Source organism: Lutra lutra, chromosome 5 (assembly GCF_902655055.1).
Source record: "Lutra lutra chromosome 5, mLutLut1.2, whole genome shotgun sequence".
Lineage (NCBI taxonomy): Eukaryota > Metazoa > Chordata > Mammalia > Carnivora > Mustelidae > Lutra > Lutra lutra.
This window is the reverse complement of record NC_062282.1, coordinates 127,788,509-127,813,483: the sequence shown is the minus strand read 5'-3', so window position 1 is coordinate 127,813,483 and position 24,975 is coordinate 127,788,509. Positions and strand designations below refer to the sequence as shown.

At 34.7% G+C, this 24,975-nt stretch overlaps 1 long non-coding RNA gene across 1 annotated transcript in view; it reads right to left on the bottom strand.

The window, feature by feature from the left end:
* Positions 1-24,975, bottom strand: part of LOC125100303 (uncharacterized) — a 309,117-nt gene that overhangs the window by 247,143 nt on the left and 36,999 nt on the right. The gene's annotated exons all lie outside the window — the stretch shown is intronic.

Here is a 24,975-nt window from a genome sequence, read left to right as displayed (position 1 = left end):
TACATAAAAAAAGATAGTTATGAAGGCTTCAGTCATTTTGTACTCTCCTCATCTGCTTTAACGGAACTGTGGTAGAGAGAGAAATGGACCCACAAAGATGTCTGCATTCTAGCCCCCCAAATCTGTAAATATGTTACCTTTAAAAGTAAAAAAGACGTCACAGCTATGATTAATGTAAGGATCCAGAGATGGGGATATTATTTTGGATTATCTAAGGTGACCCAATGTAATCCCTATGGCCCTTATAAGAGGGAAGCAAAAGGTAAAAGTCAGAATAAAGAGATGGGTTAACAGAAGCTAATGGCATTTTTGGAAGAATCATGAGCCACAGAATGTAAACCGAAGTGTGGACTTCTGACTACTACAATTGTAATTTAATAAATGTGTGTTGTTTTAAGCCACTAAATTTGTGGTAATTTGTTATAGTAGCAATAAGAAACTAATGCAGGACCTACTGTTTCAACATACTAAATGAACCTCTAAGGAGAGCCAAGAAAACAAAGAAGCTCTGAAACGCTTGGAAGAACTATTCCCAGGCAAAGATAATCTGAGTTTGTTATCTCTTAATCAAAATTTTCTTCTAGCCATCCTCTTACTTTCATTCTACTGTACTGGGTACAATGGGATTTCACAAATTAAAGGCTTTTATTTAGAGTAAATGTTCACATTTATTGATATTCACCCTACTTTATGTATAGTTCTAAGGGCAGTAATAGAGTATATCATTTACTACTCCCAAAAAGATAGGCAGAATGTCACTCTTATTATTTGATATTTGATATGGAGAAACTCAGTCATGGAAAGAAACCTGCCTAACATCAAGCAATCATTAAAAGGTGCTGCACAGATTCGAGCTAACAGATAACTACACTAGAGTAGTATCCTTCTCACATTTAACCATTCAAAACTATAAATATCATTTACAACTTGGTAAGAATTTTGGCATCTGGTCACTTTCTAGATAATACCTAGTAGATTTTAGTACAAAAGAAATGAACATGTTTGATGCACAGAGGGTAATGTAAGTTAGCTTTGAGTCGTTTATAAATTATATGGCTAAGGATGCTGAGTGTTTATGAAAAACAGACATTAAGCAGTTACAAGAGAGGAATAAAATGAAGGTAGGTATATTTTAAAAACAAACTTTTATTTTCCTTTTGATATTCCCCAAGATTGGCTAGGACCCACAAATACAACAGGAAACTCATCCTCTCTTAAATCAAACCCAAAAGCTCGGGGGTCTCATACCCTAAGTCTTTATCACCATTATATATATATTAACAACATATTTTATTTTTGGAAACTGTGATTTAAGACCAAGCAACTATTTATAACATTATTTTAAGAGAAAAATGTATCCTAAGTTTCAAATAGCCAACTGACAAATAACTTTTATATGACAAGTAGTTTAGGGGCTTTAGAGATTGTATGTGTGATAATCTGGCAAGTAAAAATGTAAACAAAAAGTTAATCAGCTGAAAATACTCGTAAATTGGCGGCCTTCAGTTATTCGGAAAGAAAAAAAAACCTGTTGTCTTCCCCAGATGAAGGTTAATCACTTTGTTTCAAGGCAGTCTAAGATGGCAATATGGGAAGATTCTGAACTCACCTCCTCCCACAGACATACCTAATCTGTAGCTACATATGAAACAACTCCTTCTGAAAAAGACGTGAAAACTAGCTAAACAGCTCCTTTATAACAAATGATAAGAGGGACAAACTGAGATGAGTAGGAGAGGCAGAGATACAGTCCCACCAAGAATCCAATGCCCTTAATAGCAACAGTTGGGAGGATCTCCCAAATCCAGAGTTTTCCCCCTGAGGAGTAAAGAGTTCATGCCCCACATCAGGCACCCAAACCCTTAGAACGTGAAATAGAGAGACAAGCCCCCAAAACATCTGTCTTTGAAAATCAACAGAGCAAACAATTAGGAAACCCAAGGACTACAGAGAAATGAGATACTTTTAAAGGACCTACAAGCAAACTAATGACCCCAGGTAATAGCACAAAAGCAGCAGTTTGCAAAGTGCCTAGACTGTATGAAAAAGAGATTAATTTGCTAATATTAAAGCATCTGCTAGAGAGGCAGGGGTTTGTTGGGACACTCTCTGGGGATGAAGATGCTGGAAGGCACCGTATTTGTGTTCCCGTATCTTGACAGCACTACTGGGTATGCCCCAGCCAGGTGCTCTTCCACTGCCTCATTAAACACAGCAAGCACACTCTGGCCCTGTGCTTTCCCACAGCTCTGGGAAAGCTGATGGAAACATGCAGTCCATACAGGGGATGCTCCTTGACTGCATGGCTCTGGGGGTCAGGGAGACTTGTGTTCCTGGCTCTCCTGGGACTTAAACAATCAGAGAAAACATTTCTTGGCAGGCAACCATTCCCAGGGCAATACATAGCAGGATGACACTTCAAGTCTTTCTGTAATAAAGGCCTATTGACTTGTCTTGGAGCTTCAATCTGAGGGGCAGACTTCAGATTTGCCATACATCTAGAGGCTACAGACGTGCTGCAGGGAACATAGGCTGAGGGACTGGATCTTTGCACTCTCCTCCAGGCCCACTACAGTTCACTGGTACTATTAAAAAGGGCCTTATACATTCATCTGGATCCATAATTTTGCAACTATCACCCGAGTCATCCCAGATCACATAGTTCAGAGGCCAGCAGGGTTTACAACCCTGGTCTAACAGAACTGTACATATTTGCATACTTTAAAAGCTACTGCATAATGATCTGGCTTCCAATTAGCCTGAAATTAGGTACTGAATGAGATTCCTCCCTTTGGAACAGTGACAGGTCTTCACATACCTTTAACAACTGAGACCTATCAAGGATAAATCATCAGGCTACTTATACACCACAAAGGTTCAAGAGACAAGAAAGAGCTAGGGCAAGGTTGAAAGATAAGATTCATCTTCTAAGCAAGACCACTCCTTCAAGATGGGGAGAGATAGCTGTTTCACCTAATGCATAGAAACAAACCCAGAGACTTAAGCAAAATGAGGAAATAAAGAGGAATTTTTTCCAAATGAAAGAACAAGAACTTGGGTGGGGGAGCTTAATGAAATGGAAATAAGCAATTCACCTGATAAAGAGTTCAAAGTAATGCTCACCAAACTTGGGAGAGGAATTGATGAATACAGTATGAACTTAAACAAAGAACCAGAAAAGACAAGAAAATACCAAGCAGAAGTCACAGATCTGAAAAATAAAATAATTGAACTGAAAAACAGACTCAACGCATTCAATAGCAAACTAAACAAAGCAGAAGAAAGAATCAGTAATCTAGAAGACAGAGCAGTGAAGTTTACCCAAAAAGAGAAGCAAAAAAAAAAAAAAAAAAAAAGAATTTTTAAAAGTTAAGAGAGTATAAGGCACCAATGGATGGCATCAAGCAGAATGATATTTGAATTTATAGGAGTCCCAGAAGGAGAAGGGAGAAAGGGGGTAGAAAAATTATTTGAAAAAATAGCAGCTGAAAACTTGACTAACCTGGGGAAGAAAACAGATACCCAGTTTCAAAAAGCACAGAAAGTTCCAAAAAAGATCAACCCTAAAAGATCCACACCAAGCCACATTATGATTAAAATGTCCAAAAGTAAAGGCAACAAAAGCAAAAATAAACAAGTGAAACTATCAAACTAAACAGGTTCTGCACTGAAAGAAAGCCATCAACAAAATGAAAAGACAACCTAACGAACAGGAGAAAATATACGCAAATCATATATCTGACAAGGAGCGAATATCCCCAATATATAAAGAACTCACAAAACTCAATACCAAAAAAAGCAAACGATCTGATTTAAAAGTGGGGAGAGAATCTGAATAGACATTTTTTCCAAAGAAGACATACAGATGCCTAATAAGCACATAAAAAGATGTTCAAATCACTTATCATCAGAGAAATGCAAATCAAAACTACAATGAGGTATTCACACATGCTGCATAGTGAGTATCAAAAAGATAAGAAAAAAACAAGTGCTGGCAAGGCTGTTAGGAAAAGGAACCTTAATGTGTTATTAAATGGGAATATAAACTGGTTCAACCACTATGGAAAACTGCGTGGAGATTTCTCAGAAAATTAAAAATAGAACTATCATATGATCCAACAATTGTACTTCTGGGTATATATCAGAAGAAAATGGAAACACAAATCTGAAAAGATATATGCACCCCTTATGTTAACTGCAGAAATATTTACAATAGCCAATATATGGAAACAATGTAAGTGTCCATCAAATGGTGAATGGATAAAGATGTCACACACACACACACACATACACACTCTCTGAAATACTTCTGAGCCATAAAAAAGAATAAAATCTTGTCATGTGCAACATGGACAGACTTGAGGGTATTATGCTAAATGAAATAAATCAGAAAAATACTGTATATATACTCTATATGTACAATCTAAAGTGAAACAAAACAAAACGAAATAATGAATAAAACAAAACAAAACTCATAGATACACAAAACAGAATGGTGGTTGCCAGAAGGGAAAATGGGTTAGGGAGTTAAATGCACGAAGGGGGTCAACAGTACAAAATAAATAAGTCACGGGGATGTAATGTGTAGCATGATGACTATAATCAATATTAAAGTGCATATTTGAAAGTAGCCAAAAGAGTAAAACTGAAAAGTTCTCATCAAAAGAAAATAAAAAATACTTTTTTTAATTTTAGATCACTTTTTTCCTACCTTCATTCTCAAAATTTAGCATACCATTTTTGAATACACAACTATTGAAACTTTCATACAATAGAACTCCTTTCTAGACATTTCATGATGAATCACCTGACAGAAATTTTTAAATGAACTGTTTAAACTGAAGATTTTTCTGTGGAACAACAAACATATTTACCAGATTTGCTAAAATAAGCACTTAATAAAATCTACTCTCCCTTTTAAATTGCACTAGTTCCACCTCTAAATTTTCTAGCCAGGTACTCTTAAGTTTTCTTTAAATAATTTTCCTAGACCAATGATTATGATTTTCTTGCAAGTGTCTACATAAGTCAGCAATCTTCTGTTTTTCAAGTGAGAAGCTTTAATTGATTAAAAAAATAAAGCAATCATTATCCTTTAGAATTCAACCCATGTCTTCAAAAGGACACTTTTATATTTGAACAAATCCCAAGATGAAAAAGGCAACAAAGTTGTCTGCCACACTTTAAAAGAACATGATTAGTATGTTCCTATCATATTAGTATGTTCCTATCATATGTACAGAAGTGTATAATCTGGTTTCTAACAATGTCTTAAGGCCCTTGCTTTCCTCGTTAATATTGATTTTCTAGATTATTTGTGTGTGATATCCAATTAGAGGTTATTATGAGATTACTTTCATCTTTCAAAACATTTACTTTGATTCTTTTTATCTCATAATGCTGATGGAGTCCTGTTGTAAAGACTGGTAAGCCAGTTACATTGCCAGGAATAATGATAGCTAACAGAGATCTGGGTCCTATTTTTCCATGGCTCCTCCTGTGGAAAAGATAGTCAGACTGAAAACATAATGAAAATCTGTTATTGCATCCATAAAGGGAGAGATAAAGTCACTTTACATGTAAATACATTCTCAAGAGAAGCAGAAGACATTAGCAAAAATGGCAGAGTAAGAACCTCCAAAAATTCTTTTCTATATATACACAATTGTAAATCTATAAAATATTGTCAGAATCAATGTCTTCAGGACTCTGGAAATGAGACAAAGACTTGCTGCAATTCTTGAGAGTGCTTGTTCAAGAAAAACACCTGAATCTCAGTAAAACCAGTGAGCTTTGTGGCATTTTTAACTTGCCTTGATCATAGTCACAACTCCCCATCTTGGTGGTAGCCTTGCAAACTACCAAGCTGTAATCAGTGAAATCTAGCAGTATGGAAGCCACCAGAAGGGGCAGAACAGTGTTAGAGCACTTCGAAAGCTTCATTTCCAGACAAATGTTAAGTATTTTACTTGTGTGGTAATTCTTAGAAGACCTCACTTACAAACCTGCTTTATTTGACCTCACTCTGAACTAACCCAATGTGAAAACCCTTTCCCTGGAGTATGTACTGAAAAAGCTACAGGTAATTATTTAAATTTACAACTCCCTGGAGTAATGGACAAGAATTGGGGCAAGCCAAAGACTAACCAAAACCTTTATAGAGAAAACCTACAGAATGAGATGCCCCCAAGGCCTTTGAAAAGTTCCAACATATTGCTGGGACTCTAGAAGGCTATGTGCATTCACTGGGTTATGTACTTGCCAAGGACTCTGCACATACCCAGGAAAGATCTGAGAAGGCCCTAAGATCTCACCTCTAGTTGACTTGAGGCTTTGTTCAGGCAGTAAGTGAAAGTAAGGGGGAATATTTCAACTGGCTAAATGGTTACTGAAGATATACCTCACGATACAGAACCATGCTCAGAGAAGACAAAGAAAAATCTCTATCCAAACGTTAGCTGACAATTAAGCTAAGTGAGCAAAGATTCCAGTGGTCACAGAGGATGAAGGATGTAGACTTTGCAGAATTAGCTCAGAAAAGTCACTAAAAAAGGGCACTTGGGTGGCTCAGTAGGTGAAGCCTCCACCTTTGGCTCAGGTCATGATCTCAGGGTCCTGGGATCGAGGCCTGCATTGGGCTCTCTGCTCAGCAGGAAGCCTACTTCTCCCTCTCTCTGCCTGCTTCTCTACCTACTTGTGATTCCTGTCAAATAAATAAATAAAATCTTAAAAAAAAAAAAAAAAAAACCTCACTAAAAAAACAGCAACAATGAACTCTACCAAAGGCAGGGGAATAAGGTATTATGATTTCCAAAGTTGTCACATTATATTACTTAAAAGGTCCAGTTTTCAAAAACAGCAATAAAAAGTGAGTCTTAAGAAGAAACAAAGTGGCACAACCATTATGCAGGAAGAAAAAAAGCAATTAATAAAAGTTGTCCCTGAAAAGCCTAGACATTGTACTTATTAGGCTAAGAATTCAAATAGGCTATTTTATATATGTTTAAAAAGTAAAGGAAGCCATGTCTAAAGAAATAAAAAGAAATAAAAGAAAGTATGACAATACTGTTTCACCAAATACAGAATATCAGTAAAGAGAAATTATAAAAAAGAATCAAATAAAAATTCTGGGGCTTAAAAGTAAAAAACTAAAGTGAAGTCTATACTGGAGGAGTGTGAAACTAAAAAGAAAACTTAAGGAGACAGAAGAACCAACAAACTTGAAGATAGATCAATTTAGATCACACAGACTGAGGAAGGAAAAAGAAAAAGAAAAGAATGAAGAAAAATGAACTGACTCTCAAAGACCTATGAAACACCATTAAGCAGGCTAATATATACATAATGGGAGTGTTAGAGGAAGGGAGAGACAAAAAGGAGAAAAAATACTTGGAAGAAATAATTTCCCCCAAATTTCCAAAATTTAATGAAAAATATGAACCTATACTACATATCCAAGAAATCCAACAATCCCATTTACAGATAGGAAAAACACACACACACACACACACACACACACACACACACACACACACAAAAAAAAATAAAAAAAAATAAAATATCAGAGATCTACAACTAGACAAACTGTCAAAGTCAAAGGCAAAGAGAAAATCATGAAAGAACTAAAACTTATCATGTATATTGGATTCTCAATAAGATTAACAGTTGATTTTTCATTAGAAACCAGGGAGGCCAGAAGGCGGGGAGAACATATACTTAAAAGAAAAACCAATAAACCAAAAAAAAACTCAAACAAAAATCTTGTTCCAGCAAAGTGATTCATTAAAACTGAAGAAAAAAATTAAAAATTAAAATTGATATAAAAAGTGAGAACATTTTTCACTATCAGGATTTCACATGAGAAATACTAAAAAAAAGTTCTTCAGACTGAAATGAAAGAGCACTACAGAATAATTGGGTGAAATTGGATCTCTTCCTCTCATGATAAAGAAAAATTATTCAAAATGGTTCAAATACCTAAATGTAACATCTAAAACTATCAAACTCTTAAAATAGGTGTACATCTTCATGACCTTAGAGTCTTAGATCTAAAGTATAAGCAACCAAAAAAAAGTAGATAAATTGAACCTTATCAAAATCTAAAACATGTGGGTTTCAAAAGGATACTCACAGAAAAGGAGAAAGCATTAACAAATCATGTATCTCAGTAGGTATATCTAGGCAGGATATATCTCAGTATTATACATGATTACCTGTCATATATCTAATATCCAGAATATTTGAAGATCACTTATAAATCAGTAATAAAAAGACAATAACCCAACCTAAATATAGCAAATGGTCAGAATATACATTTCTTCAAAGAAGATATACAAATGCCCTAAATGCACCTAAAAAGATACAAAGATACTTAACACCACTGGACATTAAATAAATACAAAGCAAAACAAAAAAATGACTAGGATGGCTATACTCAAAAAGAGAGTATCAAGTACCAGTGATGTGGAGAAAATGAAACCTTGATATATTATTGGTAGGAATGCAAAATGGTAGAGCTGTTTTGGAAAATAGTTTGGTAGTTCCTCAAAAAGTTAAACAGTTACCACATGACCCCACAATGCCACTCCTATGTATATACATAATAGAATTGAAAACATATGTGCACACAAAAGTGTGTACACAAATGTAAGAGCAGTATTATTCATAGGAGGCCCAAGTGAAAACCAAATGCCCCAAGTAACCCCAAATGTCCATCAAATAATGAATGAATAAAACAAAATGTGTATGATGATCAATTTTACATGTCAACTTGACTAGGGGAAGCTCAAATAACTGGTTAAACAATATTTCTGTTGTGCTAAGATATTAATATTTTGATTGGTGAGATGAATACAGAAGATAGACCTCTTTCAGTGTGGGTGGTCATTGCCCAATCCATTGAGGGCCTGAATAGAACCAAAAAAGGAAGGTTGAATTCTCACTCTGCCTGACTAGTTCTTGCTCTAACTATTGATGGAACTGGTACAACAATCTTCTCTCAGCACTTCTGATTCCCAGGCCTTAAGACTGGGACTGGCATATGTACCATCAGCTTTCCAGTTCTCAAGCCTACAAACTAAACCACTGATTTCCTAGGTCTCCAGCTTGTAGATGGCCAACTGTAGGACTTTTCAGACTCCATGATCACATGAAATAACATATAATAAATCATATATACGCATACAACTGCCCTAAAAAGAATACCTATTGGTTCTGTTGTTCTGGTTCTCCAGAGAATCCTGACTAATATAACGTGGTAAATCCATAAAACGGAATATTTATTGACCCAAAAGGAATGAAGTATTGATACATGCTCTAGCATGAGTAATACCTTGAAAACATAATAAAAGAAATTAGACACAAAAGACCACATTTTCAGTACAATTAAATGTGATTCAAAGTCCATATGGTTCAATTAATGAAATGTCCAGAATGGAAAAATTCAGACAAAAAACAAAACAAAACAAAAAGCAAAAAACAAAGAAACAAAAAACACCCTGGTTTCCAGAGTTAGCAGGAATTAGAAATGGGGAGTCACTAAAGAACAGCTATAGTGTTAAAAAATAAAGTTAAAAAAAGGACTACCATACAATCCAGCAATTGCATTCGTAGGTATTTACACAAAGAATACAAAATACTAACTCAAAGGGATATATGCACTATTTACAGCAGCATTATCTACAATAGCCAAACTATGAAAACAGCACAAATGTCCATCAATTGATCAATGGATAAAGAAAATGTGATACACACACACACACACACACACACACACACACACAGGCATATTACTCAGTCATAAAAAAAAAATGGAATCGCCATCTCCAAGGACATGGATGGAACTAGGTGGTATTATGCTACGTGAAATAAGAAAGTCAGAGAAAGAAAAATATATGATTTAACCCATGTGAAATTTAAGAAACAAAACAGAGGAGCATAGGAGAGGAGAGGGAAAAATAAAGATGAAATCAGGGAGGAAGACAAACCATAAGACTCTTAACTAAAAAAACAAACTGAGGGTTGCTAGAGAATAGGTGGGTAGGAGTATAGGGTAGCCTAGTGAATGGAAGAATATATTTGCAATATTTGCAAATGATATATCTAATGAGGGGTTAACAGCCAAAATACACAAAGAAATTTATAACTCAACACCAAAAAAAAAAAAAAGTGATTAAAAAATAGGCAGAAGGGACACCTGGGTGGCTCAGTCACTTAAGAGTCTCTGCCTTCAGCTCAGGTCATGATCTCAGGGTTCTCAGATTGAGCCCCGTATCAGGCTCCTTGCTCAGGGGAGAACCTGATTCTCCCTCTCCCTGCCACTCCCCCATTTGTGTGCTCTTTCTCTCTGTCAAATAATTAAATAATCTTTAAAAAAATAATAAAATAATTAAAAATGGGCAGAATAACTGGACAGATATTTTTTCCAAATAAGACATACATGTGGCCAATAGAGACATGAAAAGATGCTCGACGTCACTAATCATCAGGAAAATGCAAATCTAAACCACAAGAGGATATCACATCATACCAATCAGAAAGGCTAATATAAAAAAGACAAGAAAGAACAAATGTAAAGGAAAGGAAACCTGAATACAGGGTAATATAAAGTAGATAGCCACTATGGAAAACAGTATGAAGGCTATTCAAAAAATTAAAAATAGAAATACTATATGATGTATTAATTTCATTGCTGGGTTTTTACCCAAAAAATGAAAACACTATTTCAAACATAGAGATGTACCCCTGTGTTTACTGAAGCATTATTTACAATAGCTAAGATGTGGAAGCAACCCAAGTATTCATTAACAGGTGAACAAAGATGTGGCATTTACACACACACACACACACACACACACACACACAGGCATATTACTCAGCCATAAAAAAAGAATGAAATCTTGGCATTTGAAACAACATGGATGGACCTGTAGGGCATTATGCTTAGTGAAATAAGTCAAAGAAAGGTAAACATCATATAATTTCACTTATATATAGATTATACATATATAGAGAGATATATATAATATAAAGATAGAGAAAGAGAGATCATTTGCTGTATTTATAGTAAACATCATAAGGGACTTGGCTCCAACTGATTCAAGAAGATCCTTAAAATATCTATGAATTTTAATATGAAGGAATACCATGAGCATATTGTTTTTAATCAATGTAGTGGGCCTCAGTGTCTCACAAGTTTTTCCTATATACATTACCAAAACAGTTCCTGAGAAACTCTGACTTAAGTAAAGATAATTACTATTAAGTATCAGAGGGACATAGTATGTCTACTAAGTATAAATGAAGCAGCCCTTAGAAATGATTTACCAGTGGTCTTTACCCATATTTACATACTGGTAGGAATTCATGCAAATTTATCTTTCTGCTCCCTGAACAGGAGGCAAATTGCTATTTGTAAGCTGCTAACTTTAGATACACAATGAGAATGACAGCATCAAAGCCGATCTAGAGATATCAATTACTACGCATTAGTGTATAGTTTAAGAGGATTTCTTCATCTTCAAACCTAAAGGGGAAAGAACATAGAACAGACTGTCATTTCTTTCTGCCCAGAGTGATTTGTGGCCTGTCATTGTTAAAGCAGTTTGGAAGAGAAGATGGACATTCTGACAGTCTCCTTATCTCTATTTGAGAAGATACAACTGTCTGGGGTTTTCTGAACTTATATGTCATTGAGGCTACAAAATTGCTGAGAAACAGTTTTTGGAAATTTCAAGTAATTGTGAACAATACAGAAATAACATTCTCTGATCAATTAGCTCTTGTAGAAACATGATTCTCCAAAGTGTAACAAATAATTCTTGGATGTTTCTGTAGTTGGACCCAACCAGAATGCATTATTGTTTTCTTGAACTTAAATTTTCTATGTACCTCTGGAAATCAAATTCTCACAAAGCAAACAAAAAAGGCATGTTCATTTTATTTTGTCTTTTTCATAAGATCTCTTTGTATGTATCATATTTCTTATTAAATTTTAATTTCCTTGACAGTAGATAACATGTTATTATTAATTCTCCATGTGCACATACATGAAAACGGGCATTCAATAATTATTTGTTAGAAGAACAAATGAGTAAATGGGAGTACATTCATTGATCATATCAAAAAATAAGATCTTGAGGATCCAATAAAGGCCCCATATTTTTATTAGTACATTTATAGTCATATTTTTCGAGTCTGTAATGCAGAACTTAATGACAGCTATAAATTAGCTGTTCTGTAAAAATGTTAGAATGTTTTATAAAATATACATTTTAAGTTTTATAGATAAGTCATTTCCACTATAGAATTTGAATTTACACAGATTACTTGAAGAATTTAAAATACTGTTCAAAGGTACATACAGCTAATGTAGCAGCCCACCTTTACTAATTTCAGGGAATTCCTGGAGACAGGCATTCCCATGTCAGGGTCAGGCAGGTCCTCTCCGCTTCTTCCACAGTAACAGCTGTAATGGAGTACTTTGCTGCCCAGCAAGAGATATTTCCCAGCCTCCTCTGAAAGAGTCTCTTTCTAAAAAGCCTTTTTTGAAAAAAGATTCTAAGGAGACTGACTGCTAGCCTTTAGCCATTGCCAATGTAAAAGCCCCCTTCTTTACTAGTGTTCTCCTTTCCTCTTTCTGCACATTAAAATAATGATGTGTTTGCAATTAAGCTCTGATTATACATATAAGGATAGCAACCTTGTAGACTGTTGAGCAAGGAAATAGAAAGGTCCAGGCCCAGAATGAGAATGCAGAGCACAGCCACCCTACAATCCAAACACTCATCTTGGGACTGCCATATGAAAATTAATGCACTCATCTTTTCTATAAGCAGCTATACTTTGGCTATCTTCGCTATAGCAACTTAGCCCTTACAATAAATAATAAATTTCCAAAATAGACATAAGAAACCAAATTTCTGGGGCTCCCTTAAGGCTGAAGTTCAAGAAAGGAGCCTAACACTGCAAATTGGACCCACTTAAACAAGACGTTGATTCAGAAGCTAATGATACAAGCAGACTCTGTATAGCATCTGTTAAGAGCAATGCATATATATTAAATATTTTACACACTGATTAAATGTGTGCATAGATAGCTATTTATTAGATTTTGGAATTAAATACAGTCCAAAGAAATTAAAAAGTAAAACACAAAGGCCAAGTCCTATTCTAAAAGCTACTAAAATATAAAGTTTCTAAGTGAAAATCTGCACACATTAAAATCAAATGTGTATTACCAGAGCCAATACAGCCATTTTTCTTTGTTAGATTTTGAGCTAAAGACTCTTTTGGCCTCTAACAAACTCATTTGATAACCAGAATAATTGTTCCTTTACTCATTCTCCAGCATTTACAAAATGAAATAGCTTTCATCAAGATATGTCTCAGCACTGGTTTAGGCATGAAAAAATTTTGGAAAGCAAATATAAGGCACAGCTGGAGCACTCCCCTCTATAGAAATAGAAGGAGCTCAAGTCCCATCCCTGTAGAAATGTAAGATCTCTCCATTTGTGTAAATTTTATTTTTCTCATCTCTTGAGTGCCTAGGATTGGTCTACACTGCATAGTTTTGTGTTCTTAACTGTATTGTTATTGCCTTATAAATAAAATAAGAGTAAGGAAGACTGGTTGAATAATAAGACAAAAATATTTATGAATCACAGAATGATAGCATTTAAGGAATACTTCATAATTCTAACTTTGAATTAGTATCAAAAGTATACTCTCAGTGGGGTGCCTGGATGGCTCAGCCAGTTAAGCACCAGATTCTTGGTTTCAGCTTAGGTCATAATCCCTGGGTCTTGGGAGAGGGCCCTGTGTTAGGCTTGGTGCTCAACCTGAAATCCGCTTGAGTATCTTTCCCTTTCTCTCTCCCTTCCTCTCTGCTCCTCTCAGTGCATGCTCTCTCTCTCTCTCAAATAAATAAAATCTTTAAGAAAAAAAAGTTTACCTTCAACACTTACATATATATATATATATATATATATATATATATATATACACACATTAGATTTTATTTATTTATTTGACAGACAGAGATCACAAGCAGGCAGAGCAGCAGGCCCAGATAGAGGGGGAAGCAGGCTCCCCACTGAGCAGAGGGCCCGATGTGGGGCTCGATCCCAGGACCCTGAGATCATGACCTGAGTTGAAGGCAGAGGCTTAACCCACTGAGCCACCCAGGTGCCCCACATATTTTTAATGATATTTAAAATATTGTAAATCAATCAATCAGTTGACAAACTTCACATAAACTTCAAGAGTGAGACAAGTGTTTTTGTTTACCTTTACTTTCTGGGTGATAATTTGATTCACACTGATAATCAGGTTCATTGTATCATAATAGACTGGGAAATGAAATAAAACATCCTTAAGATTGTGACAGATTGCAGGTATTTAATGAATAATAATCAGATTTTGTTTTATTGGAGCATGCATATGTTTTGTTAAAAAATCAGTAAAACAAGAACAAAATTTAGAATATGACAGACGGGACATTTCGATGTTTAACTAAATTCAAAAAATACTAAAATATCTGATACTAAAAATCTGTCCATTGTTACTAGAAGCCAGGTTACATCACAGGCTTAAGGGATTTTGCTCAGGGAAAGGCTGTGTCCAGAAATTCCTAATCACACAAGGTTAAATTTCACGTTTCAACTCTGAAAGCCCAATAAACTGATTACCATGTAAGATATTATATAAGAGACTTCTAATAGAACTGATGTATTTTAGAAAGCAAGGGACGTATTTTGTTTTAACAATCACTTTTCTCAATTCGGAGGCAAATGTGTAACTTCCACAGGGAAGGCAGTTCTTCCAAATTCAGTCTTCGCCACCTAGTATTATTTTTCATTTTTATAGTCTAATATATGAAATTTGTGTTTCAGTTTCAAAATAATAGGGGAAAAATCATGCACCGCATCAAATTTTTGGAAGCCCCTATGCTTCCAAATATAAATAAATATAAATATAAAATAAATTTATATTTAGAATTTAAAATAGCAGAAGCCTATTAATGTTGGTTAATTAAATATGCTTGTTATTTGACATAAAGAAATATGAATTACCAACATTTAAGAATGTAGAATAAAATAAATTTGTTATGATGCAATTTTTATTTTTCTGATGAGTCAGTATGTACATATATATATTCTGAAATATTCAACAGTCACTGTAAAAGTATGATATTTAGTTGATTTTCTTCAAACATTTTTTTTAAGATTTTACTTATTTATTTGACAGAAAGAGAGAGAGCGAGAGAGGGAACACAAGCAGGGGGAGTGGGAGAGGGAGAAGCAGGCCTCCCGCAGAGCAGGGAGCCCAACCTGGGGCTCGATACCTGGACCCTAGGATCATGAACTAAGCTAAAGGCAGTTGCTTAAAGACTGAGCCACCCAGGTGCCCTTCTTCAAACATGTCTTAAACATCCATAAAATTCACCCAAGGTGTAGCATTATAATCAGATTCTATAGTGGATGTTACCTGAGATTTGACTCCTCTTAAGGCTTCAAAGACAGGAAAATAATAAAAAAAAAATGCTTAAATGCTACAGAACTATTGCATTTTCTTATAAAAATGGTAAATTTACTTTTTAAAAAGCAATATAAAGTATTTTGGATTTTCCTTCCATTTAGTACCCATTAGAGAAAAAAAAAAATGCTCACATCTGAACTTATGCTTTTTTTGAGGCTGTTTTGTGTCTCCACTCTGCTCCTTCCTGTCCTCATGATGGACAGGAGAAAAATCTAAGAGAACCAAATAATCTGGAGAACTATTTCTAAGTTATTTTTTGCTGTGTGTACATCTGTGACTTCACTTTTTGCCAAATTAAAAAATAAATAAATAAAAATAAAAGAGAAAAGGGAAATATTTTCTATTTCAGTTGGATGTCCAAGCTCATAAAGTAGTGGAAACAACTGTATCACATAACATTCATATTGCATTCTTTCCCCCTACCTGTATTATTATAAATGGCTTAACATGTATCAACTCATTTCAACTTCACAATGACAATATGAGGGAAATATTACTGAAATATTATTTTTTCCTTTTTATATCTATACACTTCTCTTTTGTGCTACAAAAGCAATTTTATTCTAGTTATTCTAAGACTTTCTCCCAATGACCTTGGTTTTTGCACATGAAGTGTAAAAATGGAATAACCAGGCAGTGGAGTTCTTTGATTGTCTTGCTATCTCTCTGTCTCTCTCACTTTCTCTCCTGTGTTTGTTGTAAGTAGCAATGCATTTAGGAATGAGTAAACCCTGAGTATGCCATAGATAATTGGCCTTTTCATGTCAAGGAAATCTCCAGAAATAGATACTGGTACTCTTCTTAATAAAAGCAGTAACACTTAATAATAAGTAATTATTAAGAAATAAAAGAGATGGGGCGCCTGGATGGCTCAGTGGGTTAAAGCCTCTGCCTTCGGCTCGGGTCATAATGCCAGGGTCCTGGGATGGAGACCCGAATCGGGCTCTCTGCTCAGCAAGGAACCTGCTTCCTCCTCTTTCTCTCTCTGCCTGCCTCTCTGCCTACTTGTGATCTCTCTCTGTCAAATAAATAAATAATCTTAAAAAAAAAAGAAATAAAAGAGATGTATATGCTTATATTACAAACTAGTGAAAATATTACATTGGTCATTTTAGTTACTTATAAATGAAAAGTCAATTGAATTGGAGGTCCAATACTCCACACAAACAATGAAAGTAGTTAAAACAGTGTGCCTTAAAGACACTACTGAGATCTCATTTACAAAATTAGCTGTAAGTAGAATACCATAGGCTCTAGAGATTTAGCATTAAAGAGCCATTTATTTATGGTAGGCATTGCTAAAATATAAGTACTGTTCACTGAATGACAATATTAATGATACAGAAAATTTATACTATTTTTACTCTTTAACAGAGACTGTCAATTCATTTAACCTAAAATAATGTATAACATGAAAAATTCAAGGAAAATTGCAGGGCTAGAAGTATGGGATAGGGCAAGTGGTGAAGAATTTTCTGCACTCAAAATTCATATAACAGAGAATTGTCTATTTTCTTGTTATACAGCAGGGATAGTTTTCTGAATGTTTGGACTGTAAAACTACAATTTTGTTCCAATCTTTGCTTATTTTTCTTCACGTTTTCTAGCTCTTAGTCTGTAAGTAATGTTCCAACTTCCTGATCTCTGGTCAAACTCCAACCTCTTGTCTCCACATCCACTTGCAATCTCTATTTACCTGATCAAAATCATTCCAAACTGGATCTTAAATATTAAGGAATAACCTTATATTTATTAATTTAATTAAACCTTCAGAAGATGAACGCTGATATATGAAATGTCATTATACCTTCAAGTTACTTTGAAATTTTTCAGTTATAGAAAGGGGAAAAGAATGAGACAGAAAGAGACACAGAGACAGACAACTTATGAAATATGTTAACTATTGAAACTATATGTCAGTATAAGAGCATTTGCTATACAAATTTTTTACTTTTTCTCTACACTTGATTTTTACCAATAAAACATTGAAAGGCAAAACAAACAAACAAACAAAAAAACAAAAAACATTTCATGTGTGTTCACATATATATCCTCCCTATTTTTCTACTTGTTTTTTTCATCTATCCCTGTGACCTCAGAGTGAAAGGCAAACTCCTTCTTCTCTCTAAATTCACTTCTCTACTATAGTGCTTTATTACATTTTCTATTAATTTTGATGAATATTATTTCTAAATATCTTCTCACTATCATCTTTTTTCTTTCTCACTATCATGTTAAGTGGCATTGTCTCAACTTCTATTTCTTCCTCACTTTTTTTAATTCAAATAAGAAGTATTTTTTAATATTATAAAATACCTTATATCAAAACACACACACACACAAACACAATCCTCTGCTATCATTACTTCTGATTGTTATCCTATTAATCACCCCCCTACCCCAATTAAAATTCTTAAATAACATTATTTACTTATTGTTCCTGATTTTTCCTTTTTCTCTTCAAACTTCCAGCAATCACTCCATTGAAATTCCTGTAAGATCAACAAAAACTTCCTTGTCACAAAGTTCACTGATGCATTTCAGTCCCCATCTTTCTTGGCCACCCAACAGTTACGACCCTCCTTGATCTTTGCACTACAGCTTTAACTGTTTATGACTTCCTCCTCTTGATGCTGTCTCCTCTCTGTGCAAGGACAGAATTCTTGTGTATCTCCTTTCTCATTCCTCCTAGACTCAGTTTCTTTTTTTTCCCCCATATTTCCATTAAATATGTTCATCTGCTTTAACTGGGAAATGGATACTCAGGGTTGTTTGCTTATACATTGCCTTTATAAAAATGTCCATTTTTTATTATAAAGAGTTAGAAAAAGTTAGGGTATGGCCTCTAAAATGAAATCTAGCTCTTTATTTCTTCCAGGGACTATTTCAGCACTTGTTTCTTAAAGCAGCCCTGTCTTTGTAAGTCCACAGGATCCTTCTGTAAATGCTTATGCATCGATAGTCTCATATAAGGCACCACCTAACTCAACAGCATTCCTTGAGACTCTTGTCTCCTTGGGTTCTGTTGTATCCTTTCTGGTTTTATTGTGATTTTTTTGTAAACACCAATTTTCTATTTAGATCTCTTTCATAAATATCTCAGAAAACTTCTGGATTTTCTCTTAAAGCCTCATTAAAATACTGTGGTTTTTTAATCTGTTGTATGTTGACAACTCATGAAACACCTACAATAATCTAACAACTCTATTTGCTTGAGAAATCAAGGAAAGCACAAAAATTTCAAATTCAAGAAAATAAATTATCGACTTTTTTTTTTCAAATTCAATTGGCACTTTTTTTTTAATTTCAAGATTTCTTATCCCATTTACCCTTGAGAAGTAAATGAAAAATCTCTTGACCAAAGCTTAAAATTTCATCCTAAAACAGGAAAGGGAAAAAATAAATTATTTCAATTCCTTGTGTGAAAGTAATAGTTTTGTGTCATGAGAAGGCTGCCATTTTTTTTCTAGTAAGTAAAGATGCCCCATACTATGAAGGGTTGCCATTTAAAGAACAACCAGGAAGCAATTCAATGAAGAGGAATTGTTAAGGATAGGTTTCTTGCTGCATTCCAATCATGTTCTTTTCAAAACCTAGCTTTATGGATTTTAAAGAAATCCTGAGGGGGCACTCTTTTCCTTTTGTCCCACTGAAATATCATCATTAAACTCCTCTAAAAATGGTTTCTGATATGATTCTGCTTTCCAGCTGAGGCAACATTTTCTGTAAGTAATAACAAAACAGCTGAAGTAAGTAAAAGCAAACTGGGCAGATAGGAATATCAATCCTGATGGGACCAAAGGGAGCCCTGTGTTAACTTTTGAAGTACCTGACTTTTCTGAACCAGTTGGCTTTGACTGAAATTGAAAATGCTCTTTTACTTTCGAATCCCTGCCAGAGGGGGCTGCTATGGTAGACTTCTCTAGCTATTTTTTTTCTTTTTCAGAGGAATTCAAGAAGGGAGATGTCAATGTGTGTGCTTAAGCGTAAAAGTGATCATTTTTTAACCACTGGTGGGAAAGTAGTTTGCCAGTGGGGAGCTAAGTGTTGAAATCTGGCATTAATCCAGCAGAGTTGGACCAATAGATCATAGATAACTATACAGTATATGACGGTGGGTTCTCTTGCTTAAAATGAAAAAAAAAAAATGGGGAGTATTGAGAAGTGAGACAGGAGATTTTTCAAAAGGTGCACTACACTGCTCTATTGACTTAAGTCAGCCACAAGGAAATTTAAAAACAATTTAGAGAATAGAGTGCAACTACCTCTACGAAGATCACTCTTTGTAACATAGGTGGATGGGGAATACTCCAGTATGAAATATTGTCTCACATGTATGTTTACCTTAAGGCTTCAGCAGATACTAAATTGCATTCTGAAAGTTTGGTGAATTTAAGCTGAAAACGTCGTTTATGTCACCCAGAAGCAACAACAATGACACCCCCCCAAGTAGAAGTGGAAGTAAATAGCCAAGTGTCTGTCTCCCGAGGAAAAGTTAAACAAAAACAGAAATCTAATCCTTCCACCAAGATTATGGTGAACTGGATTTCTGTATGTGTGGCTTAAAGCTCAACATGTCAGGTCACAAAAGCCAGCTGCTTGTTATTTAAAAATAATCATCAAAAAATGTAAGTTGAAGAATCATTTTCAAAAAAGAAATCAGAAAGGGATACTGAAATGAGTTTTTTTTTCCACTTTTTCGAAAACATGAATTACCATGACTGGAGGCAGAATTTAAAACCCTAATCTTTCACATTTAGAATAAACATCCCCAAAATATATTTAAAGTCAATATTTAATTAAAATAGGTAAGAAACTAAAAATTTAACACCAAAGCTATTATTATAGATGAAAGATATGTTTTCCATAAGTTCCTTCAAATCAAAGGGTCAAAATATAATTTCTAAAGTCTTATAAGAAAGGGGCCATATGTTTTATCCTTCTCCATTTTCCTTAAAATGAATTCAGAGTGTATCCATATATAAACATTGCTTTTCTTTTTACCATATTTGTCTTGAACCATGCTTTTTGTGCCAAGACTTTATTTATTTACCCAGCACTTGTTTGGTGACCACTGTGCATGCATTGAGCTTCTCCTAATATTACAACGTAATATCTAGATTATTGGTCATAGTTTAGTGTTCAGATATATTGACCATGAAACTACAGGAAGTAGAGGCATTATTTGGAGCAGTTGTAAATGTTTTTTGGTCTCCTCCTTGAGTTGAGAATTCCAAGTCTTGAACTTTTGCTCTAATTTTCCAGTGCAGAGTTAGAAACAAACAACCATCTCTGGCACATTCCTTATTTATCCCAACATTTCTATGGCAGTTACTCCATATCGTCTCTCTAAGAAGTATAATGAGACTTCTTTTATGGTAGCTTATGAAAGTGAGTCTTCCAAAAGTAAAGAAATGGACGTTGCCCATCCTCTCAGAGACATGGCCCAGAGCTGGCAGACTATCATTACTTCCATATACTACTAGCTAATGCAAATCACAGAATACCTCAGAGAGGAAGGGAACTACGGGAGGGCATACTGAGAGATACAGCTCATTGGGAACCATTTTCGGAGACTAGGTATCACAGACAGTTTGGAATTTCTGTTTGTAGTGGTAAGACATGCTATGGAAAGACACATTTTCTTAATGGAATTGCCTGCTCCTGCCTATCCTTCAATAGTCAAAAGCATGAAAGAAATTTAAGATTACGTATTCATTTTTTGTTAAGTTCTTAAATGTCCTATATAACTATATTAGTATATTTTAATCTTAATTCCAAAGATCTCAAAATTTGAGATTTCTAACTAAAGAGATTTAATTTTAGAATTACTATGGCCTTCCATTTCCATGTTATCAGACCATACCTATGTTTTCTGCCTCACCAGAATTTACTTTTCTGAAATTTAAAGTATATGTCTATGTCCAAAATTCTTCTAAAGTTCCCAGCACATTCATATCATCAGGTTGGTCTTTCATGAAGTTCAAAATTAAGTCCATACATTTTAATTACTTTATTTCACCCTAAAAAATGTACTAAATAATGTAGGTAAAGTAACCTTCTATCCAATAAAATTTCTGGTTTAGCAACATGACAGTTCTATCTGGTATTCAAATACTTCAAGGCATTTCTCCCTTCCTTTTTCTTCCTTCCTTCCTTTCTTTATGTGAGCTTACTCAGAGGTAACAGGCTTAAGTTCTACAAAGGTAATACTTCTGTTACTCCATTCCATCTCGTCCTCCCCCACTTCCCCTCCCTTCCCCCCCTTCTTCTTTTAATATCCTTAATGTCCAGTGTGAAAGTAAAGTATAAAGGAATACTGCAGACACGAAGATTGTATTTAAAGGAAAAATTCTACATTAGTCAGAAAACATCAAGCCATTAGTCATTTAACTAATTGGAAACCTTACACCTGTAAACATAGACTAAGTTTTCCCTTCAACCTTTCTCTTTTTAACATTTTTTACATAATGAAGGAGAGAAACTGCCAAGCAAATCCACATTGCTTCACTTTTTTTCATTTTTTATTTAAATTCCAATTAGTTAACATACTATGCAATAGCAGTTTCAGGTATACAATATAATGATTCAACACTTCATATGACACCCAATGCTCATCACAATAAGTGAACTCCATAATCCTTATTACCTATTCAACCCATCTCTCCCCACACCTCCCCTCTGGTAACCGTCAGTTTGTTCTCTATAGTTAAAAGTCTTGCTTGATTTGCCACTCTCTTCTTTTTTTCCTCAGTTCATTTCTTTTGTTTCTTAAATTCCATAGATGAGTGATATCATATGGTATTTGTTTTCCTCTGATGGACTTATTTCAATTAGCATAATATGCTTTAGCTCAATTCATGTTGCTGCAAATGGCAAGATTTCAATCTTTTTAATCATTAAGCAATACTCCATTGTAAATACATACCATCTTCTTTATCCATTCATCAGCCAATGGACACTTGGGCTGTTTCCATAATTTGGCTTTTGTAGGTAATGTTGGCATAAACATTAGAGGGATGTTTCCCTTTGAATTAGTATTTTTATATTCTTTGGATAAATACCCAACAGGGGAATTGTGGAACTGTGGGGTGGTTCTATTTTTAAGTTTTTGAGGAACGTCCATACTATCTTCTAGAATGGCTGCACCACTTTGCATTCCCACCAATAGTTAGGGGGGTTCCTCTTTGTCCACATTCTCACCAATATCTACTGTTTCTTGTGTAGTTGATTTTAGCCACTCTGACAGGTGTGAGATGATATCTCATTGTAGGTTTGAACTGCATTTCCCTGATAACTATTGATGTTGACCATCTTTTCAGGTGTCGTCCATCTGGATGACTTCTTTGTAAAAACGTCTACTTATGTCTTCTGCCCATTTTTATTCGGATTAATTGGTTTTGGGGAGTTGAATTTTATAAGTTCCGTATATATTCTGGATACTAATCCTTTATCAGATATGTCATTTGCAAATACCTTCTCCCATTCTGTAGGTTGATTGTTTCCTTCACTGTGCAAAAGCTTTTTAGCTTGATGAAGTCCCAAAAGTTTATTTTTGCTTTTGTTTCTCTTGCCTAAGGAGACATATTTATAAAGAATTTGCTATGGCTAATGTCAAAAAAGTTATTGTCTATACTGTCTTCTAGGATTTTTATGCTTTTAGGTCTCATATTTGGTCTTTAATCCATTTTGAACTTGTTTTTGTGTATGATATAAGAAAGTGATGTAGTTTCTTTCTTTTGCATATTGCTGTCCAGTTTTCCCAACACCATTTCTTGAACAGGCATTCTTTCTCCCATTGGATATTCTTTCCTGTGTTGCTGGAGATTAACTGACCATGTAGTTATGGGTTCATTTCTGGGTTTTCTATTCTGTTCCTTTGATTTATACGTTTATTTTTGTGCCAGTGCCATCCTCTTTTGATCACTACAGCTTTGTAATATAACTTGAAGTCTGGAATTGTGGTATCTTCAGCTTTGCTTTATTTTTCAAGGTCCCTTTGGCCATTTGGGGTCATTTGTGATTGCATACATATCTGAGGATTATTTGTTCTAGCTCTGTGAAAAATGCTGGCAGTATTTTGATAGGGATTGCATTAAATCTCTAGATTGCTTTGGGCAGTGTAGACATTTTAACAACATTTGTTCTTCCATTCCATGAGCATGGAATGTCATTTGTCATGTGGAATGTCATGGAATGTCATGTGTTTGTGCCACCCTTAATTTTTTTTCTTCAGTGTTTAATAGTTTTTAGAATACAGGTCTTTTATCTCTTTGATTAGAATTATTCCTAGGTATTTCATTGTTTCTGGTGCACTTGTAAGAGGGATTGATTGATTCCTTAATTTCTCTTTCTGCTGCTTTACTATTATATGCAGAAATACAAGAGATTTCTGCACATTGATTTCACATCCTGAGACTTAACTGAATTTACTGAATTTGTCAGTTCTAGCAGCTTTTTGGTGGAGTTTTTTGGGTTTTCTATATGTATTATATCATCTGCAAACAGTGAAAGTTTTACTTCTTCCTTACTGATATGGATGCCTTTTATTTCTTTTTATTGCCTAATTTCTATGACTAAAACTTCCAGTACTATGTTAAGTAACAGTGGTAAGAGTAGAGATCCTTGTCTTATTCCTGACCATAGAGTGAAAGCTTTCAGTTTTTCCCCACTGAGGATGATATTTGCTCTGGGTTCTTCATATATGCTCTTCATTATGTTGAGGCATGTTCCCTCTAAGCCTACTTTGTTGAGGGTTTTTATCATGAATAGATGTTGTACTTTGTCAAATGCTTTTTCTGCATCTATTGAATTGATGATATGGTTCTTATTAATATGGTGTACCAAGTTGTTTGATTTGTAAATAATGAGCCACCCTTGCAACCCAGGAATAAACCCACTTGATCATGAGCAATTTTCTTTAATGTATTGCTAGATTCAGTTTGCTAGTATTTTAATGAGAATTTTTGCATTATCAGGAATATTTGCCTCTACTTCTCTTTTTTAGTGGTATCTTTATCTGGTTTTGACATCAGGGTAAGGCTGGCCTCTTAGAATGAATGTGGAAGTTTTCCATCCTTTTCTATTTTTTGAAATAGTTTCATAACAACAGGTATTAATTCCTCTTTAATGTTTAGTAGAGGGGTGCCTGGTTGGCTCAGAGGGTTAAGCGGCTGACTCTTGGTTTCTGTTTGGGTCACAATCTCAGGGTCATGAGATCAAGCCCCATGTTGGATTCCACGCTCAGCAGGGAATCAGATTGAGATTCCCTCCTTCTCCCTTTGCTCTTCACCCCATTTGCATGCTCTCTTTCTCTCTCCCTAAAAATACATTTTTAATTTTTTATTTTTTATTAACATAGAATTTATTATTTGTTCCAGGTGTATAGGTCTGTGGTTCATAACTCTTATACAATTCACAGCGCTCACCATAGCACAT